The following is an 11,755-nucleotide window of genomic DNA, read 5'->3' on the forward strand; positions in this document are numbered from 1 at the left end:
TTTTTTTTTTTTTTTTTTTTTTTTTTTTTTTTTTTTTTGTAACAACAACAAAATGCTCGAGTGTCTGCTGCTTACCTTTGGTTCCAGGGAAGATTAGCTTTCCACAAAGACTGATGTGCGAGCCCATAATTACTAGAGAAATCCAAACTAGAATATATTATAATTGTAGGAAATTAGGAAATTCAGCAGCAAGAACCCCTCGTAGAAAGTTGGGTGTTTTGCGAAGGTGCCCACTGGTTAGGGCAGTAAGACTGTCCTAGAAATCCCCCCTTTCCCCCTTTAGTCCAAGATCAAGATCAATTATACATTTCTCTCAATTCTTGCATTAATACTGGGATTTTGTTTAACTTTGTGTCCCCACAGCTTATTTTTTGCATGTGTTCCTTGTTCCGAGGTATTGATAGGAAAATAAGCTCCTTATATCCTCGAATGCATGTTCCATTTTTTGGTGTCCTACCCGTAGGGAATCGAGCTTAAGAAACAAATTTCTGGGGGCGCCTGGGTGGCTCAGTGGGTTAAGCCTCTGCCTTCGGCCCAGGTCATGATCTCAGGGTCCTGGGATCAAGCCCCGCATCGGGCTCTCTGCTCAGCCGGGAGCCTGCTTCCCTCTCTCTCTCTCTGCCTGCCTCTCTGTCTACTTGTGATCTCTCTCTCTCTGTTAAATAAATAAATAAAATCTTTAAAAAAAAAAAAAAGGAAACAAATTTCTGTTTGTGATCTAAAACAGGGATTGGCAAATTCTGGTCTGCAGATCAAAGCCAGTGCATCACCTGTTTTGAGTGACCCTGCAAGCTAAGAAAAGTTTTTAGGTTCCTAAATGGTTGGGAAAAAAATAAAGCGGGGTGCCTGCATGGTTCAGTCATTGGGCATCTGCCTTTGGTTTGGGTCTTGATCCCAGGATCTTGGAATCGAACCCTGCATCGGTCTCCTTTCTTGGCGGGAAGCCTGCTTCTCCCTCTCCCACTCCCCCTGATTGTGTTCCCTCTCTCACTGTCTCTCTTTCTCTGTCAAATAAATAAAATCTTTTTTTCCTTAAAGATTTTTATTTATTTATTTATTTAAGATTTTATTTATTTATTTGACAGATCACAATTGGGCAGAGAGGCAGGCAGAGAGAAAGAGAGGGGGAAGCAGGCTCCCCGCTGAGCAGAGAGCCCCATGCAGGGCTTGATCCCAGGATCTGGGATCATGACCTGAGCTGAAGGCAGAGGCTTTAACCCACTGAGCCTCCCAGATGCCCCAATAAATAAAATATTTTAAAAACTGGGGCACCTGGGTGGCTCAGTGGGTTAAAGCCTCTGCCTTCTGCTCAGGTCATGATCTCAGGGTCCTGGGATCGAGCCCCACATCGGGCTCTCTGCTCAGTGGGGAGCCTGCTTCCTCCTCTCTGCCTGCCTCTCTGCCTGCTTGTGATCTCTGTCTGTCAAATAAATAAATAAATAAATAAAATCTTTAAAAAATAAAAAGATTATTTGTAACAGCAAAAATTACATGAAATTCAAATTTCAGTGTTCATAAATAAAGTTTTATTGGTACTCAGTCATGCTATTCCTTTTATGTATTTAACACTAAATAGCAGAGTTGTATTGTTAAGAGACTGTGGCCGAACTATGGCAAAGCTCAAAAAGTTTATCTGCCCTTTTGCAGGAGAAGTTTGCTGGCTCCTGGCCTACAAATAGGAGTAATGGCAGAAATGTAACTGAAAATTAATAAATTTGGGAATAGATCTCCGATCAAAACCCAACTTAATATAAAGTCAAGTATGGTTTTGCTGTCTTGAGGACATAAAAAACATAGTAGAGTCATTGTGTTAAGCTTATTGTGACCCTGCAACCTACAAATTGTCTGCTAGTCATACTGTTGGGTTTGACCAACAGCTACTTAACCAGGTTTTTAGGTCAGTGGTCTCCAAACGTTTTTGGTCACATATATTTTTTTAAATTTCTTTTTTATTTATTTATTTTTAAAGATTTTATTTATTGGGGCGCCTGGGTGGCTCAGTGGGTTAAAGCCTCTGCCTTCGGCTCGGGTCATGATCCCAGGGTCCTGGGATCGAGCCCCGCGTTGGGCTCTCTGCTCAGCAGGGAGCCTGCTTCCCCCTCCCTCTCTCTCTGCCTGCCTCTCTGCCTACTTGTGATCTCTGTCTGTCAAATAAATAAAATCTTAAAAAAAAAAAAAAAAAGATTTTATTTATTTATTTGACAGACAGAGATCACAAGGGGGCAGAGAGGCAGGCGGGTGCGGGGAGCAGACTCCCCACTAAGCAGAGAGCCCAATGCGGACCTCGATCCCAGGCCCCTAAAATCATGACCTGAGCCAAAGGCAGAGGCTTAACCCACTGAGCCACCCAGGTGCCCCAGTTTGGTCATATATTTAAAAAGTTTTTGTGTGAAGTGTCTTGGTCCATCATTAAGCGTCCAACTCTCCTTTTTTTAGATTTTATTTACTTATTTGACAGAGGGAGACACAGCAAATATCTCAAAATGTTGTCCAGTGATGGAAACAGCTCCAACACGATGCAAAGGCCTTTCTGGGCTGATGGAAATTAGAGAAAAATGCCCCGTGTGTTGTCTCTCTGCCTTCTTAGGATGTTCGAGTTTCCAGGATTTGGGCAGCACTGTCCTATCAAACCTTCCCAATTTTACAGATGAGAGCAAGGCCCAGGGAGGTTAAACAAGCTATCAGAGACTTAAGGAGAAGTATGTGGTTGATCAGGAGCTAAAACTTTCTCTCCTGATCCACACTAAGCCACGCTGGGCTCCCTGGTCTCCCTGGTTCCTCTGCTGTGCTTGCTCCCTGGCAAGCCGGGAAATGCCCCTTAAGGAACCATTCTAGATCATTCCAAAACCACTCGTTAAAAGTTGCTCATTTGGGGCACCCAGGTGGTTCCGTCGTTTGAGTGTCTAACTCTTGATTTCGGCTCAAGTCACAATCTCAGGGTCCTGGGATCCAGCCCCATGTGGGAGACTCATCCTCTCCCTCTGCCCCTCCTGCTGCTCCCTCTCCCTCTCACTCTCACTCAAATAAGTAAATAAATCTTTTTTTTTTTTTAAGATTTTATTTATTTATTTGAGAGAGAGAAATCACAAGTAGATGGAGAGGCAGGCAGAGAGAGAGAGAGAAGGAAGCAGGCTCCCTGCTGAGCAGAGAGCCCGATGCGGGACTCGATCCCAGGACCCTGGGATCATGACCCGAGCCAAAGGCAGAGGCTTAACCCACTGAGCCACCCAGGCGCCCTGTAAATAAATCTTTTTAAAAAAAGATGCTTGTTTGAGTTGCATCAGACACATGTTTTTAGCAGAGCCACTAGGAATATTTGTTTCCCTTTTAGGGGTCTTTAACTCAGACATAGAAGGAAGAGAGGAAAGGGGGGGAACCCAGATCCTTTTAGATAAGCGCGTCGTAGTGGGTCGAATGGGCATAAAAGATATGCGCACCTGCAATCATTAGACGTGAACCTTTCTTACGGGGGGGGGGGGGTCTTCGTTGGTGTAATTAATATAAGGATCTCAAGAGGAGATCATCCTACAATGACAAGTGTTCTCAGAGGGGGAGAAGACAAGCAGGAAGGCCACAGGAAGACAGGCTCAGTGTGACTCGGCCACAAGCCAAGGAGACACCTGGGGCTGCCAGCAGTGGGGACAGCAAAGGATTCCTCCCTAGAGCCCCAGAGGGAGCCCGGCTCTGCCAGCATCTTGATTTCAGGTTTCTGGCGTCCAGAGCGGTGAGAGAGTACATTTCTGTTGTTTAAAGCGGACAGGTTCCTGGTAATTTGTTATGCCAGCCCAAGGACACGAACACGTCTGCCATGGGAAGTGAGCTGTGGGCAGGAAAAAAGGCTACAGAGGGAAACTGATCTCACTTTGTCTCATTTCTAGGACCCTGTTGAAGCCATTTATGAAATGCTTAGTGTGCCCGACTAGAACATTCAAGGACGCAGTTCTCTGCCTCAGGAAGCTCAGACCCATGAAGGAGACAGACCCGATTAAATGGAATTATAGCTGCCATTGACAGAGGGCAGCCGGCCAGGGAGGACTTCTCAGAGGCGAGGAGAGTTGAGCTGGGCCTTGTGGGGTGAGCAGGAGTTTGCCAACCAGGATATAAGGGCAAGTTTAGCAGTTTAGCGTAATGAAGTCTTAGGTGTGGGTACGAGCAAGAACCAGGCTCAGAATCCAGTCTGGCCTGAAGAATAATAAGAAGTAGTGGGAGGTGAGGGGTAAGGTAATGACCCCAATGTGGGGGGGGAGGGGAATTCTGAAATCTGGCTGTTGTGCCTAGAACAGTCCGTTTCATGACAGCATGGGGACTGTCTTCCTTTGCTGACCCTAGAACAGTGTTGGACCCTTAGAAGACTCTCAACATGGGGTGCCTGGGTGGCTCAGGGTCCTGGGATCGAGCCCCGCATCAGGCTCTCTGCTCAGCGGGGGGGGCCTGTTTCTCCCTCTCCCTCTGCCCCTCCCCCACCACTTGTGTGCTCGCCCCCTCTCTCTCACTCTTGGTCCATCTCAAATAAAAATTTTTCTTTTTTTTTTTATTTAAAGATTTTTATTTATTCAATTGACAGATCTACAAGTAGGCAGAGAGAGGGAGGAAGCAGGCTTCCCACTGAGTAAAGAGACTGATGTGGGACTCGATCCCAGGACCCTGAGATCATGACCTGAGCCGAAGGCAGAGGCTTAACCCTCTGAGCCACCCAGGCGCCCCAAATAAAACTTTTTCTTAAAAAATAAAATAATAAAATAAAATCCAACTCTCCCAATAAAAACACTCTACAACAAACTAGTGATAGAAGAGAAATTCCTCCACTTGATAAAGGGCATCCATGAAAAAGCCTGAAGTGAATATCATACTTAATGGTGAAATGTTGAAATTTCCCCCTAAATCAGGAACAAGACAAGGATGTCTGCTCTTACCCATCTCTACCCAAATTGTTCTTGAGTTTCTCGTCAGGGCAACTGGCAAGGAACAAAAATAAAAAACATCCTATTTGGAAAGGAAGAAATAAAACTCTTTACAGATGACATGATTTCATATACAGAAAGTCCTTTTCTTTTAAAAAAGATTTTATTTATTTACTTGACAGACAGACATCACAAGTAGGCAGAGAGGCAGGCAGAGAGAGAGGAGGAAGCAGACTCCCCGCTGAGCAGAGAGCCCGATGCGGGGCTCGATCCCAGGACCCTGAGATCATGACCTGAGTCCAAAGCAGAGGCTTTAAACCACTGAGCCACCCAGGTGCCCCCAGAAAGTCCTTTTTTTCCCTTTTTTTATAAGATTTTATTTTAGAGAAAAAGAGCACATGCATGTGAGCATGGGGTGTGGGACGGAGGGGGAGAGGGAGAGAGAAACCCAAGCAGCTGGATCTTACAACTTTGAGATCATGACCTGAGCTGAAACCAAGAGTCAGATGCTTAACTGACTATGCCACCCAGATGCCCCATTTTATTTTATTTTACAGTAGGCTCCACACCGAGTGTGGGGCTTGAACATGGGACCCTGAGATCAAGAGTTAGCTCTACTGACTGAGTCAGCCAGGGACCGCTATATACAGAAAATCCTAAAGGAACCACACACACACACACACACACCAGCAGAATTACTAAGTTCAAGGAAGTTGTAGGATACAAGACTACACACAAAAATTATATTTGTATATATTAGCAGTGAACAATCCAAAAATCAAGAAAAAAATTCCATTTACAATAGCATCAAAAAGGGGCATCTGGGTGGCTCAGTGGGTTAAAGCCTCTGCCTTCGGCTCGGGTAGTGATCTCAGGGTCCTGGGATTGAGTCCTGCATCGGGCTCTCTGCTCAGCAGGGAGCCTGCTTCCTCCTCTCTCTCTGCCTGCCTCTCTGCCTACTTGTGATTTCTCTGTCAAATAAATAAATAAAATCTTTAAAAAAAAACCCAATAGCATCAAAAATAGTGAAATACTGGAGAGTCTAGGTGGCTTAGTGAATTAAGTGTTCAGCTCTTGGTTTTGGCTCAGGTCATGATGTCAGGGTCATGACATTGAGCCCCACCTCGGGCTCTGCACTCCAGACTGGAGTCCGCTGGAGATTCTCCGTCTCTCTCTCCTACTGCCCCTCCCCCTTGCTCGCTCTCAGTCTCTCTCTTTCAAAAATAAATTTAAAAATCTTTTAAAAACTATAGTGAAGTATGTAGGAATAAATTCAACCAAAGAAATACAAGACTTGGGGTGCCTGGGTGGCTGAGTGGGTTAAAGGTCATGATTTGCCTTAGGCTCAGGTCATGATCCTTGGGTCCTGGGATCGAGCCCTGCTTCGGGTGCTCTGCTCAGCAGGGAGCCTGCTTCCTCCTCTCTCTCTGCCTGCCTCTCTGCCTACCTGTGATCTCTGTCTATCAAATAAATAAATAACATTTTAAAAAATAAAAATAATAAAAATGAATACAAGACTTGTACACTGGAAACTTTAAGACCCTGCTGAAGCTAAAGGGAATAAACCTTCCTAAATGTAAGGACAGCTGGCATTCACGGGTTGGAAGAAGATAATGCAATTAAGATAGCAACACTCCCTAAATTGATACACAGATTTAATACATGCCCTGTAGGAATTCCAGTAGCCTTTAAAAAAAAATTTATTTTTATTTTTTATTTATTTTTTAAAATTTTTTAAAGATTTTTATTTATTTATTTGATAGACAGAGCTCACAAGTAGGCAGAGAGGCAGGCAGAGAGAAAGGGGGAAGCAGGCTCCCCGCTGAGCAGAGAGCCCGAAGCGGGGCTCGATCCCAGGACCCTGAGATCATGACCCGAGCCGAAGGCAGAGGCTTAACCCACTGAGCCACCCAGGCGCCCCTAAAAAAAATTTTTTTAATGAACAATCTGATCCTAAAACTCGCATGGAAAGGCAAGGGGGGACCCAAAGAGCCAAAACAATTTTGAAAAAGAAAAACAGGGGCGCCTGGGTGGCTCAGTGGGTTAAGCTGCTGCCTTCGGCTCAGGTCATGATCTCAGGGTCCTGGGATCGAGTCCCGCATCGGGATCTCTGCTCAGCAGGGAGCCTGCTTCCTTCTCTCTCTCTCTCTCTCTCTGCCTGCCTCTCAGTGTATTTGTAATTTCTCTCTGTCAAATAAATAAATAAAAATCTTTAAAAAGAAAAAGAAAAACAAAGTTGGAGTATTTACACCTCCTCAATTCAAAAAGCTCACTTCAAAGCCAGAGTAATCAAAGCCATGTGACTTTGGTGTAAGGATAGACCTGCAGATTGACGGAACAGAACTGAGAGTCTAGTAATAAATGCTCATCTTCATTATCAATTGATTTTCAACAAGGGTGCCAAGACCATTCAGAGGAGATCGGGCGCGTTCTGGGTGGTATGGCCGTAGCCAAGACCATTCAATGGGAAAGAACAGTCTTCCTAGTGAATGGTACGCGGACAGCTAGACTCCAACATACAAAGAATGAACTTGGACTCACATCACACCATACACAATAAATAATTTAAAAATGGATCAAGCACATGGAGCGCCTGGGTGGCTCAGTTGGTTGAGCGTCTGCGTTGGGCTCAGGTCATGATTTCAGAGGGTCCTGGGATCGAGTCCTACGTCTGGCTCCTTGCTCTTTGGGGAGCCAGCTTCTTTCTCTCCCTCTGTCTGCTCCCCCTGCTTGAACTCTCTCTGGGTCAAATAAATAAAATCCTTAAAAATAATAAAAAAATAAAAATGGATCAAATATCTAAATGCAAGAACAAAAACTTTAAAACTCTTTCAAAGAGGGGTACCTGGGTGGCTCAGTGGGATAAGCTTCTGCTTTCAGTTCAGGTCCTGATCTCAGGGTCCTGAGATTGAGTCCCATATCCAGCTCTATGCTCAGGGGAGAGCATGTTTTCCCTCCCCCACCCCTGCCTGCCTCTCTGCCTACTTGTGTCTCTGTCAAATAAATAAATAAAATCTTTAAAAAAAAATGACACCAAGAGCAGAAGCAAAACAAAAGAAAAAAAATAGATAAATTGGATTTCACATTAAGAACTTATATGTCCATGGACATTATCAAGAAAATGAAAAGACAACCCACAGAACAGGAAAAAAGATTTGCAAATTATATATCTGAGAAGCAACTCTTTCCAGAATACATAAAGAATTCTTATAACCTAACACAAAGAGAAATTTAAAAATGGGCAGGAGTGCCTGGCTGGCTCAGTCCGTGAAGCGTGCAACCCTTGAATCTTGGGCCTGTAAGTTCAAGCCCCATGTTGGGGTGTGGTGAGTACTTATTTTCTTTAAATGATTTTATTTATTTGACAGAGGGAGGCACAGCTAGAGACGGAACACAAGCACGGGTAGGGGGAGAGGGAGAAGCAGGCTTCCCACTGAGCAGGGAGCCCAATGTGGGGCTTGATCCCAGGACCCTGGGATCATGACCTGAGCTGAAGTCAGATGCTTAATGATTGAGCCACCCAGGCACCTCAAGATTAGTTAATAATAAAATCTTAGGGGCTCCATCCTAGAGTCCTAGGATGGAGCCCCTAAGATTTTAGAGTCCTAGGATGGAGCCCTGTGTCAGGCTCCCGGCGCAGCGAGGAGTCTGCTTCTCCCTCTCCCTCTGCCCGCACCTCCTGCTCATGCTCTCTCTCTCACGCATTGTCTCTCTCTCTGTCTCAAATACATAAGTGAAATCTTAAAAAATAAATAAAATCTTAAAAAAAAAAAGAACACAAAAAATGGGCAAAGGACCAGAATAGACATATATCTCCCAAGATCTCCAAATGGTTAAAAACACAGGGAAAGATTCTCAGCATCACTATTCACTAGAGAAATGCAAATCAAACCCGTGAGATAAAAGTTCATATCCAGGGGCTCCTGGGTGGCTCAGTGGGTTAAGCCTCTGCCCTCAGCTCAGGTCATGATCCTGGGGTCTTGGAATCGAGCCCCGCGTCGGGCTCTCTGCTCAGCAGAGAGCCTGCTTCCTCCTCTCTCTCTGCCTGCCTCCCTGCCTATTTGTGATCTGTCAAATAAATAAATAAAATCTTTAAAAAAAAAAAAGTTTGCATCCACTAGGATTAAAAAAGAAAAAAGCCAGATAATAAAAATATCAGTGAGAAGTAACTGGAACACCTTTACATCACTGGTAAGAATGGAAAATGGTACAGCCACTACGGAAATAAGTTTGATAGTTTCTCAAAAAGTGAAAGGGAGCTATTATATGGCCTAACAATTCCATTCCTGGGTATACATCCCAAAGGATTGAAAACATGTTCCCACACAAACTCGCACACCCATGTTTGTAGCAGTGTTATTTACAATAGCCAAAAAGTAGATATAACCCAGATGTCCCTCAATGGGTAGATGGAGAAACAAAACAGAGCCTATCCGTACAATGGAATATTATTCAGCCATAAAAAGGGAACAAAGTACTGATATGTATTACAAGACAGATGAACCTCGAAAACATGCTTAGGAGCCAGGCACGAAAGGTCACATGTTGTGTAATCCATTTATATGAATTGTCCAGAATAGGTCAGTTCATAGAATATAGGTTAGCAGTTGCCTAAAGCAATTAGGTGTAATTATATATTCTAAAAGGGTACATTAAAAAAAAAAAGGTACATTTCAAGCTAAATGAATTGTATGTCAATCAAAAACAAAAGAAGGGGCGCCTGGGTGGCTCAGTGGGTTAAGCCGCTGCCTTCGGCTCAGTTCATGATCTCGGGGTCCTGAGATCGAGTCCCGCATTGGGCTCTCTGCTCGGCAGGGAGCCTGCTTCCCCCTCCCTCTCTGCCTGCGTCTCTGCCTACTTGTGATCTGTCTGTCAAATAAATAAATAAAGTCTTAAAAAAAAAAAAAAAAGAAAAAAGTTTTCAGTGATGATCAGGCCTTAAAGTAAAGGGGTTAGGCATCACGTCAAAAAATAACATCAAAAGAGAATAGCCCAGACCATTTGCAGGAGGAATGGGGCGGGTCTCTGAGATCCGGATTCTTGCATCAAGGAAACTGAGGCCCAGGCACACAGCTCTCAGGTAGAGCCAGAATCAGTACCCAGGTGTATGTGCCTTATGAGCTCTCTCCTTGCATGTTCTAGCCCTGCACTATCCAATAGGAAAGCCCCTACCTCTTGGGGCTGTAGCACCCATGAAAAGTGACTAGTCTGAATTAAGATCCCCTGTGAGTGTGTGCAATGCATGCTACTTCTCCAAGACTCTGTACGATGAAAAGAATAGAAAGTATCTTAACTTCTCTATGTTCATTATATTTGACATATTGTTCAAGATATATTGTGTCAAACAGATCAGTTTCGCCAGTCTTCTGATTTCTAAACTGTGACGGCTAGAAAATTTAAAATTACCGATGTGGCTCGCTTTTATATTTCGATTGGACAATGCTACTCTGGAGTATTTGGGCCCCTGGGGCAGTGTAGGAGAGCTTGGCATTAATTCATTCACGAAATGAAATTTCCCTGAGCATCCTTGGCTGGAGGAGCCTAAAGCTGATCCCCGGGGGGTGCTGGTTAAGCTGGAGAGGGGGTATCACCTGCACTTTGAATCCTAAATGGGAAGAGCATGTGTGGTAACCCTTCTCTCTCGGTGGGGAGGTTGATGTCTCCTTCACTAGATCCAGATGTGCCTGAAGGTCTGTGACTAATTAAAATCTGCAAGGCATGGCGATTAAAAACGGCAGGAAAGGGTGGGTATCTTGTGTATTTTGACGAGCTTTACGGTTTAAGCGGAACTCCAAGAAAGGGTACCTTCAAAAGCTTAGTCATCTAATCCAATATACGCAATTGTTGCTACGTTTCGGTCAGACCTGAAGATGGGCTGGAGGGGTGGGGGTGGGAGGAGGGCGGAAAATTGTTACTCCAATAAAAAATTACTCCAGGAACGTAGAAATTTTGTCAAGTTCATTCTTGTATCCTTGGCGCCTGGACCGCTGCCAGGCACATAGTAGGCGCTTCTTAAACATCTGAATGAGTTAAGATGTAGAGTTTATGTGGATGCAACAGTGAATTTTGCACGGAAGAGGCCTCTGGTTTTTATCAGTCTCCAAGGAGTCTCGTAGGCCCCCAGAAGGGTTAAAAACCACTTAATACTGACAGGGACACGACATTTATTTGAAATCAATGTCAAGAACTGGTTGTTCTTATTCTGGGGACTGGCCAGACTCCGGCGTCTGGAATGATCTACGTGCTTAAAAATACCACTCGCCACCATTTTCTCCAGGTAATTTTCCATCCCTGCCCCCACATCCAAGGGGGAAAAAAGTAATTCTGAAATCCTACCTAGCTATTTAAAAAAAAAAAAAAAAAAAAAAAAAAAGGAAGGAAAAAAAGAGGCGAAGCGGTAAAACAGCGAGTCTCCGGGCGCCGAGAGCCTCGCAGAAGAAAGGGACCCACGCGGGCCCCGGGCGCCGCCGGGACCCAGCCCCCCAAACTTTGCCAAGTTGCGGGCGCCCAGCGCGGCCGGAGGCGCGGGGCGCGGCCGCGGGCGGAGCCGCCCCCTGACGCCGGGCCGCGGCGCGCCGGGCCGCCCCCTCCCGGCCCGGGCCGGCCCCGCTGGCTCCGCTCAAAGTTTGCGGCCGCCCCTGCGCCCGCCCGCCCGATGTATGGGTGATATACTGCAGCGGGTGTCAGGGTGAGGGACGGCCATATTTGCCGGTGCGGCCCGAGCCGTCAACAACAAAAAGTGCGCGGGAGCTCGGCGGGCGCACGGACGGGCGCTCGGACGCCGGGCCCGCCTCGCCGCCGCCCGGCCTCGCCGCCGCCGCCGCCGCCCTCGCGGGCCTGGCCCCGCGGCGCCC

The sequence above is a fragment of the Mustela nigripes genome, chromosome 8 (genome assembly GCF_022355385.1).
Source record: "Mustela nigripes isolate SB6536 chromosome 8, MUSNIG.SB6536, whole genome shotgun sequence".
Taxonomy (NCBI): Eukaryota; Metazoa; Chordata; class Mammalia; order Carnivora; family Mustelidae; genus Mustela; species Mustela nigripes.